Source organism: Indicator indicator, chromosome 27 (assembly GCF_027791375.1).
Source record: "Indicator indicator isolate 239-I01 chromosome 27, UM_Iind_1.1, whole genome shotgun sequence".
Taxonomy (NCBI): Eukaryota; Metazoa; Chordata; class Aves; order Piciformes; family Indicatoridae; genus Indicator; species Indicator indicator.
This window is the reverse complement of record NC_072036.1, coordinates 6,390,829-6,408,874: the sequence shown is the minus strand read 5'-3', so window position 1 is coordinate 6,408,874 and position 18,046 is coordinate 6,390,829.

The window sequence follows — 18,046 nt, the reverse complement described above, 5'->3', positions numbered from 1 at the left end:
AGGTGAACTGGAAGTTGTGAATAAAATGAGATAAAAGACAGTAGCTGGCAAGAAATGGTTATTTATTAATGCAAATTGCAGTTCTGCTCTTGTGTACAACACCTGGATCTGCTTATTATTTCCTCTGGCAGAGACTAACATGTTTTTTCCCCTTCTGGTCTCAATCCCATCTTCCCCCTCTCATCTTTGCATTGAAGTATTATATCCATATACCTTGAATGGTTTTCATATGATTTTGTTTACCTGTTGTGAAATGCATTTCTGTGGGTTTAATTGAGAAGCCAATTCCCTCTGTAATTAGACTCCTATAGCAGTAATATCCTTGAGGTGGAATTTAAGGTAGTCAAATACTCTTGTGATTATTTTTTTTTTTTAACCAGCCTTTGTTTATAACCAGCCAGATTATAACAGAATTTCTGCTAATGCCTTTGTATTAGCTGCTAACCTTGTTTCAGTCAGCTGTAGTTTGTTTATGCTTGCAATCGCAGCCTTTACTTAATAACTTCATTATTTTGTAGCTTTGTCCTTGTGATAGTCTTACTGCTCTCTTGAATTTCTGAAATATTAATGACTGCTTTTGTCTGAAGCAGTTTGTGCATGATGTCCTCTTATCACTGTTGTCACAAAGGCATTACTAAAGTTTAAATCCATTCATGCTGGTGGTGTTATTTATGATATAAAAATTATCTTAGGTTCTACTCCTGCTAGTTTGTAACTGCCTGTGCTGTGCTCATCTAAAGTTACCTGCAGTGGCCAGCACTACTATTTTAGGCCTTTCACTTCATTTTGGATGATTTTTATTTTGGCCATATTAGTAATGGTAATGGCTGAGTGAATACTTTGACAGCAAGTCTGTCTTCTCATGGTAGAATCATAGAATTGTTTTGGTTGGAAAAAAACAAACAATCTCTAGCTCTGCCAAGCTTGGTGCTAAACTGTGTCCTTCAGCACCACATCTCTGTGTCTTATAAACACCTCCAGGGATAGGGTTTCAATCACCTCCCTGGGCAACCTGTTCCAGTGTTTGAGAACCCTTTCAGTTAAGAAGCTCCTTCTAATATCCAACCAAAACTTTCCCTGGTGGAACTTGAGCTTCATCTTACACTTAAAGACTTCCCCCTCCTGCCATTCTATGCTATTTCACTCTATACAGATTTTTCACTACCTTCATCATCTTGGAGGCTGAGTATCTAGCATCTGTTATTTTTTTGTTCTTTCTTCCACTTTTTTTTTTTTTTCCATTGGTTAATAGCATGTGAGGTGTATTGCTTGGGTAAGGATTTCATTAATATATATATTTATTTATCGATACATACATGTATGGAAACAGAAATGTTTTCCTTCTTTCCTTCACAGTAGTGCTTACAATTTGTTCTTGAAACAACAGGGAGACTATCCCCCTCAAATAGTATTAGAAAAAATAAGACATAAAAAGATTAAAAGGGGAATAAAATGGAGCTTCTTGTTGCCCATCAAAACTTATGCTCTCTTCTAAACTTCCTCTTTACCTATGACTGTGGTTTTTAGTCTGGAAAAATTAAATTCAAGCTGTTTTGTCCCCTAAAGTATATTCAACAATGATGACTATGCATCCGTCAGAGCTTTGAGAATTTTAACATCACATTTTGAAGGTCACCACTGCCTCTCTCTTTTAGCAGTGTTACAGCAGTTTGTTAGGATGCAGAGAGTACTGGTATGATGGTTTGGACCGAGCCACTAGAGCTGTGGTCCCCTCACTACAAAGTCTGTGTGATACTTAAGTGGTGGAGACCTCAAACGTTGCAGAGGATATTGCAAAATTGTTTCCTTGCTGCCAGTGCTGGTGAGGGGCCTTTGTGGGATCACATTCTTGGCTAATGTCTCTAATCCTCTGCTTTTAGGATTTCCTCCCACTCTTCTCTTCAGTGGGAATTCTAGGAAAAGATTGCTGTTGTGCAACAAGAACTTGATTTTTTTTTTTTTTGCATTCTATTTGTAGTTCTTTAATAACATCAACTTTCTCCAGGAAATTTCTGTATTGATAGAAATATTTATATCTGCTGCTGTTGGATACCTTTGAGAGAGTGTGATTCAGCCAGCATGTAGTCAAGGAAGGGTTGCTATGAGGTAGTTAGCAATGAATATGAACATGAGGCTTTTGAATTGACAGTAGCTAACAAGAAGGGCACTAAAATCTGATTTCCTTTGTTTGGGTCTTTCTCCCTGCTTGGCTGACCATCATGGCACTGTCTCACTCTCAATTTTATTGACCATGCTAGATAAAGCAGCCACAGCATCCAGGCAAGTTTTAGGTTTCAGACAGGGAGAATGACAGGTGACTGGGGTTAGCAGCACAGAAATCAAACACATGGCAATAAGTGTGTAAAGTATTTGAAGCTGGTGCTGCATGACAGCAATCTCTTTGGGACAAGCAAAGCTGCAGCAGCAGTAATCTTCATGCTTTCGCAGGCAGAAGGGCTTTTCTATGACTGAGCTGCAGGAGTAAGTCACATAATGAGAAGTAAGAGGGCAACCAAGCAAGGGTCTGGCCATATAAGAGATTTCAATTAGATCCCAGCATGCAGCTATCTCTAAGTCCAGGGAGGCTATAATCAGGATTTATGAAAAAAAATCATTTTGTGGTTTTGCCTTCTGTGGGATGTTTTGGACTGACATTTTGGCTCCATTTCCTCCACTCTATTTTATACAGGTCTACAGGTTTGGAGACAATGATACAGATAGTGTGAGACTCTGCAATGTGGTGGTTGGTGATATATGTTACTATGGTAAATCATTGGTTCTTAGGATAGGCTGCAATTTTCTGCAGTGGGGAACAAGAATTGAACAATGCCATTGCTCTTCTGAGAATCAGACTGGGTTATCAGTGCCAGTTGCTGAATCCAGCCAACTAGCCAAGCGTTTGCAAATTATCCTTGGAAGTTATTTATGCTAGCACTTTGTCAAGCCTGACAGAGAAGTCATTTGTTTAGTCATGAGTATGATAGCAACTTCTATTTAATTTCTTTCCTGCACTATGCAGACCTCTTACAACCTAAATTCTCTGGTGTTCTCTAAAATGTGCAAAAGTAGCACAGGGTCTTGATTAGATTCCATTGGCCTAAGGACAAAAAAAGCTATTGCTTTTCCTTGTAACATGTTTCCTTCTTTACTCATGGATTGCTATTCCAGCAACCTTTGGAACATTAAATGCGCCACCATCTTGGTATTTCTTATTTTAAATGCTGTATGTGTAGGATTTTTTTTTTTATTATTTGTGGCTATTTCCTGTCAATCACTTTGTGGGGTGATTAAATACATATTTTTCAATCATTTTGTAGGGTGACTAAATACAGATGGGACAGACAAATATGTATTTAATCAAAAAAATATGTATTTAATATGTGGCTTTCCATGGCACACCTGGAAAGCCCAGCAAGAAGCTGGTAAAATTATTGGATTTTTTGGTGTATAATATTTCAGCAATGGCTGTTGGTTGCTGGAAGGTATACAGTGGTGCAGATCCAAGTAATCTAGTATGGGTTTGCTCAAGCAGACATGAAGTAACAGAGCAGGGAGTGGGAATATCCTCTGTATTATTTTTTACATTCAGAGTAACACAGGACACGTTCCTGGGTAGATATTACTTGCTGGTATGTTTAATGAGTATCTAGTTAAGTATGAATGTCTGCCTAATGCAATTAAAAAAACCTGTTTGTAGGGCTATTGTTGTTTGGAGGATTTTCAGTTAAGCCTATTCCTTGCTAGCAAATTCATTGGATGCTGATCTCTTTGGTGGCCATGTCAGAATTAACCTTCCAAGCAAGTGTGACCTGTTTGTGGATGGTATTTCTTTGTGGAAGGCTGGCAACTCACATATCATACAACAACATATATTTGTACTGAAAGTGGCTTAAAAACTCAGCTTTTCATCCTTCCTTTTTTCTTTGCTTGTTGTGCTGAGGGCTTTTGTGGATCTGGGGAGAGGGCAGGTTCTCTTTCACTGCTTTCTCAGTAGGTTTTTATTATAGGATCTGAACAATAAAACTGCTTTATTTGTTGAATGTTTTCTGGATTACTTTCAGTAAAATTGATGCAACAATTTCTTTGTCCTGTATATTAAAAAGCCTAAGAAAAATAACGAAGCTGTTTTGTACCCAGAGGCATTGTCTTTTGCTTAGCATTTTAAAACCTTTTTCCTCCTGAAGCTGTCTGTTTGTAAATGGATGCTTGGATAGCTGAATTCATTATGATTAAAAAAAAAAAAAAATTGATCCTCCTCACTTAGCTATTGTGCATTAAAAATTAAACATTCAGTATCAGCTGATTAAGAGAAAAAAATCTTAGTAAAAGATAAATCTTGCTTTTGTTTACTGCCAAATATCTTCTAGTTTCCACTGGGCTGCTTGCTCACATTTCTCTTTGTTAGAAAATGGACATTCAGACTTTAGGAGCCAGCCCCTCAAAGACGTTAGGTACCAGCTATTTGTTTTCGCAGGAAACTGAGAATCTAAAGAAGTGTAAGGATCTAGTACTCCATAACTGAATGGAGCACTAGAGAGGGGTAAAACGAAGCAGGCTGGTTTGGAGGAAGAAGTGCTGGGAAGAAAGCTTCAAGGAGCTGATTGTTTCTCCTTAGATTACATGAGGCAGTTGATAAAGTAGCACTTTGATATCAAGTTATTTCCCCTTTTCCCTCTCTCTGGATCCTACTCTTAATATAATGAAAAAGCTGAAAGGTAGTTCTGGTTGCTGACATTTGTATGGCTCCCAAGAAAATGTGCTGTGTTCAGTTTTGGGGCCTCACTACGTGAAAGACATTTGAGGTCCTGGCATGTGTTCAGAGGTCACCAATGAAGCTGGTGAAGGGTCTAGAGAACTGATCTTGTAAGATGGCTGAGGGAACTGGGGTTGTTTAGTCTGCAGAAAAAGGAGCCTGTAGGGAGATCTTATTGCTCTCTACAAGTCCCTGAAAGCAGGTTGAAGCCAGAGGCTGGTTGGCCTCCTCTCCCTAGTAACAAATGATAAGACAAGAAGAAGTTACCTCAAGTTGCACCAGAATAGGTTTAGGCTGGATATCAGAAAAAGCCTTTTCACTGAAAGGGTTCTCAAAGACTGGAGAAGACTGCCCAGGGAGGTGGTTAAATCCCCATCCCTGGAGCTGTTTAAAAGACAGAAATGTTCTGCTGAGGAATTTTAGCACCAGACTTGGTAGTGTTAGCTAATGGTTCGACTCAATGATCTTAAAAAAACTTTTCAAACTAAAATTATGGTTCTGTGAAATTCTGTTATCTTCAAATTCCTTCTATTGCATGTAGTAGAGGCTATCTACCTGCAGTCATACAACAACCTATGCACATGAGCAGTTTAGTTTCAGAGAAGCTTTAGAATTAGTTTAGCACTTTTAGTTCTGTGGATTCATATATTTTACTAGGCATAGATTTGGCTGGCAAGGGAAGAAGAGCATGATAGTAAAGAACAGTGTTTGAGGGTCTGTGAGAGGCTGCAAAATTCACTGTGGGATTCTCCTGTTCTCCTGGCTTGGAGCTGCAGGTCATACCTGACTTGGTGAGGTACTTTCAGGAACTGGATACAAGCTGCAGTTACAGGGAGCTGTTAGCAGAACGACAATGAAGAGTCTAAGTGAAAACTAACCCATTTGGCTGTTTACTATGTTTTCTGAGATGGGTTTGCCACACTCCCCAGATCATTTGTTGAGCTGGAAGAAGAAAAATAAGTATATCCCCAAAGTATATACCTAACTAGATTTCAGTTTCCCATGGAAAGAAATTTAAATATGTCTCTACATGTCAGTTTCAGCTGAAGTTTGTACTTCATTGAGAAGAAACTCTACACAACCTGATAGACCAATCCCTTGCTCCTCGTTATGGTTACCAGTGCTGCAGTGTAACCAAAAGTGTATGCTGATGGGAAGGTTTCTTTACAGGAATCTACTGTGAAAACAGGTTTTGCCTGAACTCTGGATAAGCACACACTGAATGCAGGCACTGACTTAAAACTAGGGGCTGCTGAACAGCAGCTCTTCTGGTTCTATGTTCAGTTCCAAGCCCCTCAAGGGCTAGCTTTCAGAATGCTTACTTGCCTCCTTTCCTTTCAGATGTAGAAACAGGCAGCTGTCTTAGTGTGAAACAAAAGTTTCTGTCTGTCTGTGATACTTTTTCATCAGTCGTAAGTAGCAGATCCTCAACGGTGTCCCCTAATACACTCCCACAAAGAGTGCAATGCCACCAGTGCAGAACCTTCATTAAGACTCTCTGGCTAAATTCTGTTTCTACAGAATTTGTACTAGCATTGCCTGCAAGACTGTTTTTTTTTTTTTTTTTTGTTTGCTTGTTTTTTGTTTGTTTGTTTTGTTTTTTTCCAGGAGAAGGAAAGGCAGGGAGGCAGCCAGCTGGAAAGCAGCTTGGCAGAAAAAGTACCTAGGGGTCCTCGTGGGGACTTTTGGGGATTTTGGGGTCCTGGTGGACAACAGGTTGAAGGTGAACAACCAATGAACCTATGCAGAAAAGAAGGCAAATGATATCCTTGGCTGCACAAAATAAAGTAGTGCCAGCAGGTTGAAGGATATGATCCTTCCCCTCCACTCAGCACTGGTGAGGCCACCCCCAGAGTACTGGTTCCAATTCTGGGCTTCCAAGTATAAAAGAGACATGGAAACACTGAAGAATTCAGCACAATGCCAGAAGGATGATTAAGGAACAGAAGCATCTCATATTTGAGGAGAAGCTGACTGAGCTGGTTCTGTTCAGCCTGGAGAAGAGAAGGTTCAGGGGAATCTTATTAACACAGATAAATTCCTGAAGGAAGGGTGCTAAGAGGGTGGAGCCAGATTTGGTGGATGGAGGAGCACCATCTTTTCAGTGGTGCTCAGTGACCAGAGGCTATGGACACAATCTGAAACACAGGAGGTTCTTTATGAACAATAGAAACACTTTCTACTGTAAGGGTGACTGAACACTGGCATAGATGGCTCAGGCACCTGTTGGAGTTCTCATCCTTAAAGATACTCAAAAGCTGTCTAGACACAGTCCTGGGCAACTGGCTCTAGGTGGTCCTACTTGAGGAGGAGAATTGGACTAGATGACTTTCTGAGGTCCCTGCTAACCTCAACCATTACACAATTCTGTGATTCATATCTTCAGAAGAGCTGACCTTTGTCTGCCTTCTCACTTTCCATTCAGACTTGCAGGTATGGTGCCAGAAGCCTCCCTGTTTCAGTTAATATCAAATGTGCATGAAAAGCTATTTTTGGTCATCAACTCAGCTACTGCCTAGAGGTTGCAGCTGCTAAAATTGTACTGAAGTGTTAATTTTGCTTCAAGGTTTTGTCAGGAACAGCTGGTATTTTTATAGGTTTTTTTCTTTTGTATGGCTCTATTAACCAGAAACATTTTGCCACTGAAATTTGTGTTTTTGAAAATGGCAAACTAATTTGCTGAACTTCTTATAATATACAGGAGGACTTTTTTCCCTTTATTTTTAGTTATTGGTAGTTGAAAATTTAAATAAATGTATCAGCCAATTGCAAAACAAAAGTGCAAAGTTTGGGGGGGGCTCTGATAAAGCAATGAAATTTGCTTGCTTACTTGCTTGTGTGCAAAAGCGTTTCTTTTCAAATCCAATCTTCCTATGTGCTCTGCTGGGAAAATTCTCGAAATGTTTTCCTCCTGGCTGTAAATACATAACTTGGTGTTTTGAACAAGTACTACTTTTCATTTCATGTAAAATTCAGCATGTGCCAGCTTGCATTTCTTCTTTCCTACTGATTTTGCCAGCCATGAGATTTGTTTTGTAGAAAGCCACCATCAGCTGGGATAATTTTGGACACATTTCCTTCCTTTTCTAACAGAAGCTCAATGCCTTGCTCTCATTGTCACTACCAACCGACGATCTATTCAGTTTTGCTTGTTGATTTTTATTACGGTATTCTGTCACTCTTCTATAGATTAAGAAGCTATACAAATGTATATTAAACTCTTAGAAGAGTTGACTCAAGGCTTGTTACCTTTGCAGACAACATCAAGTGATGAGGAAGCATGAAATCGATCAATTTGAAATTCTTGCTAGAGAAGTGAGAGGGGGGCAAGATAAAAAACCCTTCTTATTCCTTCTGCCTGTATGCCAGGCCAATACAGGAGCATGCTGCAAAGGATTGGTTCATACAGGGGCAGGTAGCTCCTGTGACTCCATCCTACAATTCGTCTAGCTCATTTAGACAAGACAGCATGCAGGCAAAGTACAGCAGGGTAAGTTGCTTTCAGTACAAGGCAAATACCTGTTTGGCTCATGCCCAAAGCTGCTGGTGCTTGTCAGCTGTTGTTTCTTTAGGTGGCTGGTGATGGTGATGTAGGAGAAAGGAGGAGGACACCTAGGGATTACTCCCCCACCCCTAACCATAACAAAGTCACAAGGCTGCAAACAAATGGACTGCTAACAGCTAATGCTGATAGAATCAGCTGGAAAGGGAGAGAGAACGGCATCAGTATTGCCAGCTGGAAGTGCTCAAAAGCTGTCAAAACCCTGGCGTTTTGTTAACCCATGTTCTTTGTTTCATTTTTTAAAAGTCTTTTTAAAGTAGGACTTTGTAAAATTTATTTTATGAGCCATTTCTTTGTAGAATATTTTAAAAATGGGAAAAAATAATCCTTGAGCTAAGGTTTTAAGACAAATATATAGACATGTTTATAGAGCTGGAGCAATCACTTAGGGACATCATCACCATCTTTTTGTGCTTAGGAAGGCAGCCTGGGTTCTGTTGCCCTTTAAACTGCAGTTTTATTGCTGGAGGGTATTGAGAAATATTGTTCTGGACTGGAGTGTAAGGTTCCCTTTGTGACAGTGAGTGACTCAGCATCTCCTGTCAGTCATGGCTTAAGTGAAAAATCTGTGTTGTAATACAAGCATGCTGGTTAGCTCTTCATGTTTAAATCTATAATCTACATGAGAGTTTTGATTCGTCATCCACTGTCAGTTTAGCCTGCTGAAGCGGCCAGGTAGCTCTTGTCATTGAGGTTTCAAAATCAGATGGGCTTCAGCAAGCATTGCTTTAGCAGTAAGATAAATGTGAAACTCATCCCTGTGGTTGCCTTGTGAAGCTTTCATAGGTGTAGCAATGTTGCTTCTGCTTTAAAAGGAGAGTGATTCAAGGCTTGTGCCTAACCCCCCATCTAACAGGCATAAAACTTGAGGTAAGGTGATACAGTATCCCCTCACCCTTTAAACTTCACATAAAGACCTCTTCCTTAACCAAGCTTAAAATCATACCCCTTTCTTGCCACTAGTATTTGCTGTCTCCTGGCTGCAGAATCATAATCCATGAAGAGTCTGACTCTCCTCCGCCTGGTCCTGGTAAAGCACTGCTAGTATACATAACTTCTCTCACTTATTGAGGAAGTACTCAAGTCTTCATGAGGTCACATCTCCAGAAAGATAAGTGAAGGACTGGAAATGCTGGACTGTCAGCACTGAAAACAGGATGCAAACTTCAGTTTTGGAGAAGGGAAGGCTGCCAGAGGGAGCAAAAGGGAAAGGAATACCTGATTCTGAGCTGGAGGAAGGAAGTGGCTGAAGCTTTGATGCAGTCATTAGTCCTTCTTCACAATGCAATGACATTTCTTGTTTCAAGGTCTTGCCTTCAACTCTTTCAACAGTGCTAACTGCTCTGCAGACCTGGAAGAAGTTATTCCTCAATGAATTATCTCATGTTGCTCTGGGCAAGCTGATCTAGTTGAGGATGCCCTTGCTTTTATTGCAGAGGGGAGAGTACTATATGCCCTTGGAAGTCCCTTCTACCCCAGACCATTCTATGGTTTGATGTCCCCTTCTAGTGTGTCCTCACACCAGATTGTTGTAAGCTGTATCTGCTTCCCAGAGGGTTTAACAGCTCTACAAGGCTTAAAAGAAAGCTCATGTCTAAAACAAAATTTGTTTTCACAATTTCTGTTGCAGTTTATGTTTGTAATATATACATACACACATTATTATTGCTGTTTATTATTACTGCAAGTTGTTTCCAGCCAAACCTTGCACTGACTGGCCATGTGGCAAGATAATCTTCAGTGACAAATCAAAAGAAGGAGCTGGAAATGTCCATCTGGAAAAGAAAGGGCAGGCAAAACCTGGCTTGGAAGAAGCTTTAGACCTGGAATTTAAGGCTGTGGGACAAATTCAGTGATTATTGTTTCCAAATATGTAAAAAGGAGAATAGGTATTTATTCAAACTGTTTGCACTGCTAAGGCATAGCTTCCTTCTGCAAACATAATTCTGAACCATTAAAGTCTGAGCCAGATTTGATAGTTCAGTGACAGACATAAAGGATGGGAAGGATGTAAGGAGAGCAAATGAAAACAAGAAGTAGTAAATCCTGAGTTTTAGATGAACTTGGTGAAAACACTTCCTCCCCCCCCCTTTTTTTTGCTTCTGCAGTTATAATAAAGTCCTTTTGCATTGAAAATGCCAGGGGAAGAAAAAGATATTGCTCAACAGTAAACTTTATCTGTTTACTGGAAATCATTGGCTGGAAGAAAACAGTATGCAAAATTTTGGTTGATTACCAAAAGCTGATGGTTTATGTACATACTTGATAAGAATCTAACTGTGAATCTCTGCTGAGAAATATAACACAACTGAACCTCTTCAGAGTTCTGTGATGCACAGTGGGAACTCCTTGCTGTCATCCCTTGGACGTTATGTGAAGGACTGTTCAAGCCCTCAGCATAATGTAAGTGACAAATTTAAAGACTATAACATCGCTTTATTTTAGCATTTTTCATTTTTCTCTTGTATAAAAGCACTTTTGAAAGCAAGGAGCTAAACTTTGGTCCTTGAGTCACTGCGTGTCTTGAAATGAGACATCATTTTGCACTCAGCAATAGACTGAACGCAAGCACAAGAATAGAATTAGGGACAGAGAATCAGCTGGGAATTTAAACAGCTCTGTTCACTCTGTCTTGTCTGTAGGTGTTCCTGCACAAATGGCCCAATTTCCAGATGTGATTCAGACCCCGTGGAGGTTCTGAAATGTTTCAATGCATTCTCCCTGTCTCATTTTCATAGCCTTTGAATTGTTGGGGGCTGGTTGACGCTGTTGCCAAGATGCCTTGAGAGATGTTGCATTTGAGAAATTTCCAGCTGGACTCAGAAGTGTTGGGAATCTTGAAAGACAAGCAATTCTTGTATTGAATCTACTCCCATCTGCAGACTTCAGAGGTCTGAATCTCATTTATTCCAACCTAAGTCAGAAGTAGTGCTCCTGAATTCAGTAGGTGTGATGCAAGGTCAGATCGTAGAAGTGAGATCTGAATCCAGCCTTCAAAGGACTGGATTATTTTGTGGTAAAGATTATTTGAAATTCAGTGTTCTTATCTAAACTGAAAATAAATGCAAAACCTTTGGAAGTTTTTCTGTCAGTTATGAGCTCTGTATCACAAGCGAAAAAAAAGCTGGCAAAAGTGTAAGTGTTATCCCAAACAATTTTGAAAATATCTTGGAGAGATTATAATCTTTCTTGGATTTTTGAGTTGTCATTTCTACCTGGAGATGCTCGAAGTTGCTGAAAGAAATTAATCTAATCTGTTCTTGGTTGTGTGAAGTTTTACAGCAATTTTTCTGCAGTTGGTGTGGACTCTGACCACTGTTAAGAAACACTTTGTGAGTTTTCTCATTAGCAAAGCACCACAAAAACTGCAGCAACTGCAGTGTGCCTATGAACTCGTAGGTGATCAAACCTCTGATCTGTCATGTCTTCATGAAGAATTCTAAGAAAGTGACAAACATGATCTCAAAGACCATATTTCAGTAAAGAAGATATGAATGAGCCTGGAAAAGATACAAATAACATTTTCTGTACCAAAAGCCCAATTAGGCTACTGTTATGGTCTTTTATGGTTTACTGGTTTTACTGAGGCAGCAAAATTACAACAAATGAGGCTGGCTGCACATTAGCATAGTTTCTTTGTGGCTCATTTTTCTAAATCCCTAGAGAATTGTGTATTTGGTGTAAAGCTGAAATTTAACTTTGCACACAGTAAAATGTTATTAGACTTTCCAGAAACTATTTTCTTACTCATGAAAATTCGCAAATTCTTAGGGCTTTTTCAAACAAATCAATGAAATGCTTAGGCTGTACAATATTTGTCTTCCACCCTTTTTCTTCTGCTTTCACATTCAGAAAGCAGAACATACTCAGAACACAGCTTCTAGTAGTATGTGATTTGGAAATATGTCTTTTAAATAGTCTAAATCTAAGGTTTTCTTGTTCTTTCCATGTTTCTAATTTTGGAATATTTTCAGGTTATATCAAACACTGGGCTACTTTTTATTTGCCCTGATAGAAGGATTTTCTACTATAAGAGGTGGATTTTGTCAGAATCAATATATGTATCTTGTAGGTGAGAGGAGTGAATGGCTTCTCCCACCAGAGACCTAGATGTAAAAGGACTATGTAGGATTCTTCACTGTTAGAAGTTTTCCCAGCTCTCCTTAATGTTTAACTGGTGATGTTTTTAAGTTATATTTTAATAACTATGTAAATTGTTGTTGCCTGTTCTTAAGTGGTCATTTCCCTTCACAGTTTGTTGAGTACAACTATATACTTTGGTAATTATATTTTATTAAGCGTGCATGGTAGTAAAGTGTTCTTTTGGGTTTTATTGAAGTTGCAAAATGTGTCAAAACAAAGCAGTTAAATCACTGTAGAATTTTGCTTTGTGCTTTTTGTCTAAACAAAATCTATCAATCTGATTTGAGGAATCTAAAAAAAAAAAAAAAAATCCTTACATTTCAATCTGTACAGGACTAGAACTTCCCATTCTAAGATCTTCCTCCAAAACATAATACCTAAGTATTCTTTAGTCCTTCCACTGTTGACTTCTTGTCATCACATATACACAAAAGCTTTGTGAGGAGAGGAGTCTTCATGTTTCCTTTAAGTGTTTTGGGGTTTTTTTGACAGTGAATAATGCACAATGAAGAAAGGTTTGTAGGAGAAGGGACAGCTGCTGTGGGTGAATTTGACAGTACAGAAATGGGACCAGCTTTTGTGTTGCATGCTATGCAAAGATGAGTCAGTATATTGGCATACTTTGCAACTACTTCTTCCTATATTTTGAAATTATTTTGGGTTCTGGCAGTGCAATTTTTCCCTGTTGGAAGACAGAACAAGGCCTAGCAAGTAATGCACAAGGCTGTGCTCACAGGCAGCCAGAGCCCTGTTACTATTTCCTACTTTGCAATTTTTTCCTGGGGGGGATATCTGGCAATTTTAGGATGGGTACAAAAAAGAATCTGAAATTTAACAAACAAATATGTCATTTAGGAAAATTTAAGATGCGATTAATTTCTAATCTCTATTGCCCTTAGGAATAAGACAGACTTTTCTTGGAGTATTCTTCCTTCCTGGAGGTGGTCTCCTCTGCAACAATATGGCTTTTTCTGTCCTCTACATTTGAAGTCAGGCCTGTTTGAGGTGCTCTAGAGCATATTTTGGGAATCAAATGCAGATATAGATGTCAGTTCAAGTGGAACCTGTTGTGGGGAGTTGGAGATTGCCTGGGCTCTACTCAGAAAGCAGATTAGGATGCTGATTTGCTCAAGTGATGTTGTGCCGGCATAAATATTCCATTGTTAGCAACTGCATCTCTCTTTGATGGTTTGAATATTTTTATCTTTCAGTCTAACATTCAGATGCAATCTTATCTGTGTGAGCAGTGAAGCTGAGCTATCACAAATTGATACATGCCTTTGTAGCATTCCTATTTGTCATGGTCTTATAGCTATTTTTAATTCATATGACGTTATCACCCTCCAAGTCCATATGAATCAACTTTTCAAGCATTGAAGTAGATTGAATGCTCACTAGCTTCAAAACACATCATATTCTCATATGATTTCTCCAGTAACTGCTTTTGCATGTGCTCAGGCAATCGTGTTCATCTGCAAAAACCATTGTATAAGCCTATGCTCCCTGTTTTTTTAACCTATCTAAATTTAATGATTCTTTCCAATGAAGTGTCGCTATATGATTTCAGGATGGATAAAATTTCCACTTATGCCATTTTGGAGGCAAGAATGGTAAATGAGAGCCTAAGTGCAGTAGCTGAGCAGCTGTATGAATGTGTAGTGCTCGTTGGCTGCTCACTGAACCCCTTTGAGTTTGTCAGTGCTCCACGTCACTTGAACAAGTTCAGATATGTTATAGTGCCATTTAGGCATTCCTCACTCAGTGATTGTGTTTCTAAATACAGTTTTGACATTCTGCATGTGAAGCTGGAGGAAGGCAGATTTAGACTGGATATTAGAAAGAAATTTGTTGTATTGAGGGTGATGAGACACTGGAACAGGCTGTCCAGGGACGTCATGGATGCTCCCTCCCTGGAGGTGCTCAAGGTCAGGTTGGATAAGACCTTGAGCAACCTGGTCTAGTGGAAGGTGTCCCTGACTATGGCAAAGGGGTTGGAATTAAATGATCTTCAAGGTCCCTTCCAACCCAAACCATTCTATGAATCTATGAATCTTCTGTTCTACTTCTTCTAGTACCTCATCTAAATACTGGATTTGATGCTAGAAGAGCATAAAAAGAAAAGACAAGAAAAAGCTCAGATATCACAGGGTTTTCATGCTTTTAACTTTGTCACTATTAATTTTTTTTTCTGCTGTCTGCAAGTGGATCATGAGAGTGTTTAAAATACTTCATTCTGGATTACAATATTTGCATTTACATGCCACTTCCCTGAGAGGTGCTTAGAAGTACTTAATGAAGGGAAAGGTGTCTTTTGTCCAGGGCCTTTTTGTTTTCTACTTGTCAGGGTTGTTCTATTTCTGAAAGTGCAATTAAGAGCAACGATCTTCCAGTATTCTTGTTTCTGTTTGGTAAGTACAAGGACTGATAGAAACCTTTTGTGCTAAACCCCTGAAGTGTCAAAAGGCTGTGTCTCACAGTGCCTTTCACAGGGAATTGTATTCACAAGCTGCATCTTAAACCTAGCTGCTGTAAATCCTCCTGCATGTCACAAGAGCACCTTTCCAAATAAGTAGCATTAACTCATTCCAGTAACTACTGCTGTACCTCTGTTTCTGTCACTGCTAATGGTGGGTGTAGGTGGCAGCAGAAAAAAAATTGCTATAATAACTTCAGTGTATAAGACAAAGTTTAATATATGAGAAAACTTTCAGGAAGGATGTGTATATCCTTCAGCGTTGTGCAGTACTGATCCTACTGCTGCAGCTTTGCAGAAGTATCATAGGATCATACAATGCTTTGAGTTGGAAGGCACCTGTAAAGGTCATTTAGTCCAACTCTCCTGCAGTGAGGAGGGACATCTGAAAAGAAGAGTTTAGGTTTAAAAGGTTTGTATACTCTAGATTAATCTTATTGTCATGTATGTTATGAGATATTACGTCACATAATGTCCCCTGCAGACCTTTCCATTCCTTTGCCTCTGTTCTCACAGGCTTTTCAATCTGTGGCTTACTTTCTTCATCACTGTCATTTCTGAAAATGGGCAAAGCAATCTCTTCTGTAGCACAGTGGCTGAACGTCTTTCTAGCTGGTCTTTTTAGAGGATATTAAGGGTATTAGGACTTGCATTTCAGATTTCTAGCTTTGGTCTCTATTTCCATAAATTGGAATATTTTCTGAGAGAATAAAACTTTTGTCATTTCTTAACTTGATGGGCTACAACAGGAACCAGACCTTTCATTTTTACTTAGTGCAGAAAAATTCAATTAGTTACTAACACTTAAAGCCTTTCCACTTTCAACCCATGACTAAATTCTGTCCTGAACTTGTCTTAACTAATTCTGAAGTTTTCATGCTGAACAATTTTGTTCCTTTGTGCTTAATGTTTTGTTAAATGATATAACTCAGCATGCAGTTCCTGAGTTGAAGTAGTTTTATTCTGCAGTGTTCTGGGGGATACAGAGCCTGTCAGAAAAAAATCTGTATAGTTGTCTGTGTTTTCATGTAAGTTCCGTATCCACTTATCTGAGTTCTATCTTTTCTGGTCATTAGAGATCAAACTAAATGTATTAACATTATAGGCTCTCCAACAGGGCAGTTCAGCCAGCAGCTATACTGAAGGTGATTCTTCTTTCATGAACTCATAGTTTAGCTTGAAGATGAAAGGCTGATGGAACATATCAACTAGACATTACACTTGTATTTTATCATGTTGCAGAGAGGATTTTAGGGTTTTTAACCTAAACCTCCCTTGTCATAGCTTGAGGCCATTTCTTTTCATGCTAGAGGTAGAAAGGTCAGAGAAGCTTCTGATACCTATGCTACACCTGTGTAGCACACCCAGTTAAAACTCAGCTTCCTGAAAAACCCTGGTGTTCTCTACACTTGTGTCTTATCTCTTCTCCTTTTTGGTGCTGAATGCTGAGATAGAGGGTAAAGCCCTTCTCTGCCTCCAGCCTGAGCAGGCAGTGGAACTGTCTGCCTGAAAAGGTCGAAGTTTAAAAGGAGCTTAGTGCATCCTGGGTGCAATATGGCTGGAGACAAATAAAATGTTCTCTGGTACTATGAGCTCTTGATGATTCTGGGCTGATTTTTACTTGTAATGATAGTTCAAAACAAGCTGGTACATACAAGTAGCCTCATTTTTTAATTATTTTAGAGCTGGATCATTACTAGTACTTTCAATTATTGAATTTTTGGAGTTTATGAAAAGCACATTACTTAATAACGTTCTTATTTAATTAAGTTTTGAAAACCATTATTACTCACTCTTTTTCCCGTCAATATATCTGAGTCCTAGACGCTGACAATGAGTAACAAAATCACACCAAACTTTACGATCTGAGTGAAAAATACAGAGGATATGAGTAGGAGTCTGTCTCTTAACAGAAGTTAGAGGCTGGTTCCATAATTTAAAAGTGAAATATTAGTTTATTTTAAAACATCATGAATCATACATGGTAAAAACAACACTGTCTGCAAAGTCAGACTTTGATAAATCTCATATTTTTGAATGATAAACAATAAAAACCTATTCTTTGGGGGCAGTCAATCCTGTCATTGCTGAATCATAAAACCTCTTGGGTTATTTCAGATGTGCAGGACAGGGAATCATTATTTGGTATGAAAATGTTATTAATTCTCAGGAAAAAATGAATAATTCAGAGCTGTTAATTTATACAGGTTATTTTCTTCTTTCCCTCTGCCTTTTCATGGGGGATAATTGTAGATGAAAAGAAGCAAAGTATTTTTCACATTTGCATACGTTCTGCTAGTTGTTTAGTAGAAGAATGAAGGTCAAGGAAGTTGCTCTTGCAGGCAGAGGCTGAGGTTAACAAGGCTTGCATTGGTTCTTAGATCTTCTGAGAAGGTTTTAACAAGTTTAGGACCAGATTCAAGCAATGTTTTGCCTAACAAAGATCCTTTATTCACCTGGCAACAAGAAAGCATTTAACTTACTAACCAGGGTTGGTGACCCAAGATCTTGATCATGATGGGAATTTCTGCAGGGAGACTAAAAGCAAAGCTGAGTGAGACTTATGGTAAGTTACAAAATTTTGTGCTGGATTTCAGCCTTGGCTGTAGTTTCTGGAGTCCTTTTGTGTCTACTTCCAAGACTATATTGTAGTAGTCCTTCTAAATATATCCGAGGGACATAGAGTTAGGATGTTTAAGGGAAAATATAATGGAGTGTCCTAGCCAAAATTAATTATTTCTCCATGGATATTACTGTATGATGAAAAGTTCCCATCAATGAGGAATCAAAAGTTCTTAAGTACCTTGTGTTAAGAATGGACTAGTTTTGATTACAATTTATCAAGTAGATGAGAACATGTCTGTTCACAAACTGCATGTTAACACTTCACAGTGTAATCTTAATTTTCATCTGATTAATTTTCAAACAGCTGTCCTTCATGCATGGGCTCATCTTCATCAAAAAGTAGATTAATTTAGTCAGGGTGATATAGCTGATGCGAAAGGTAAACAGAACAATATATCATTAGTAAACTCAAAATTGAGTCTTCAGTGTCTCTAAACAGTTGAAGAGAAATGATCTTCATGAATCTAAGTCAATGGGGTATCTAAAATTT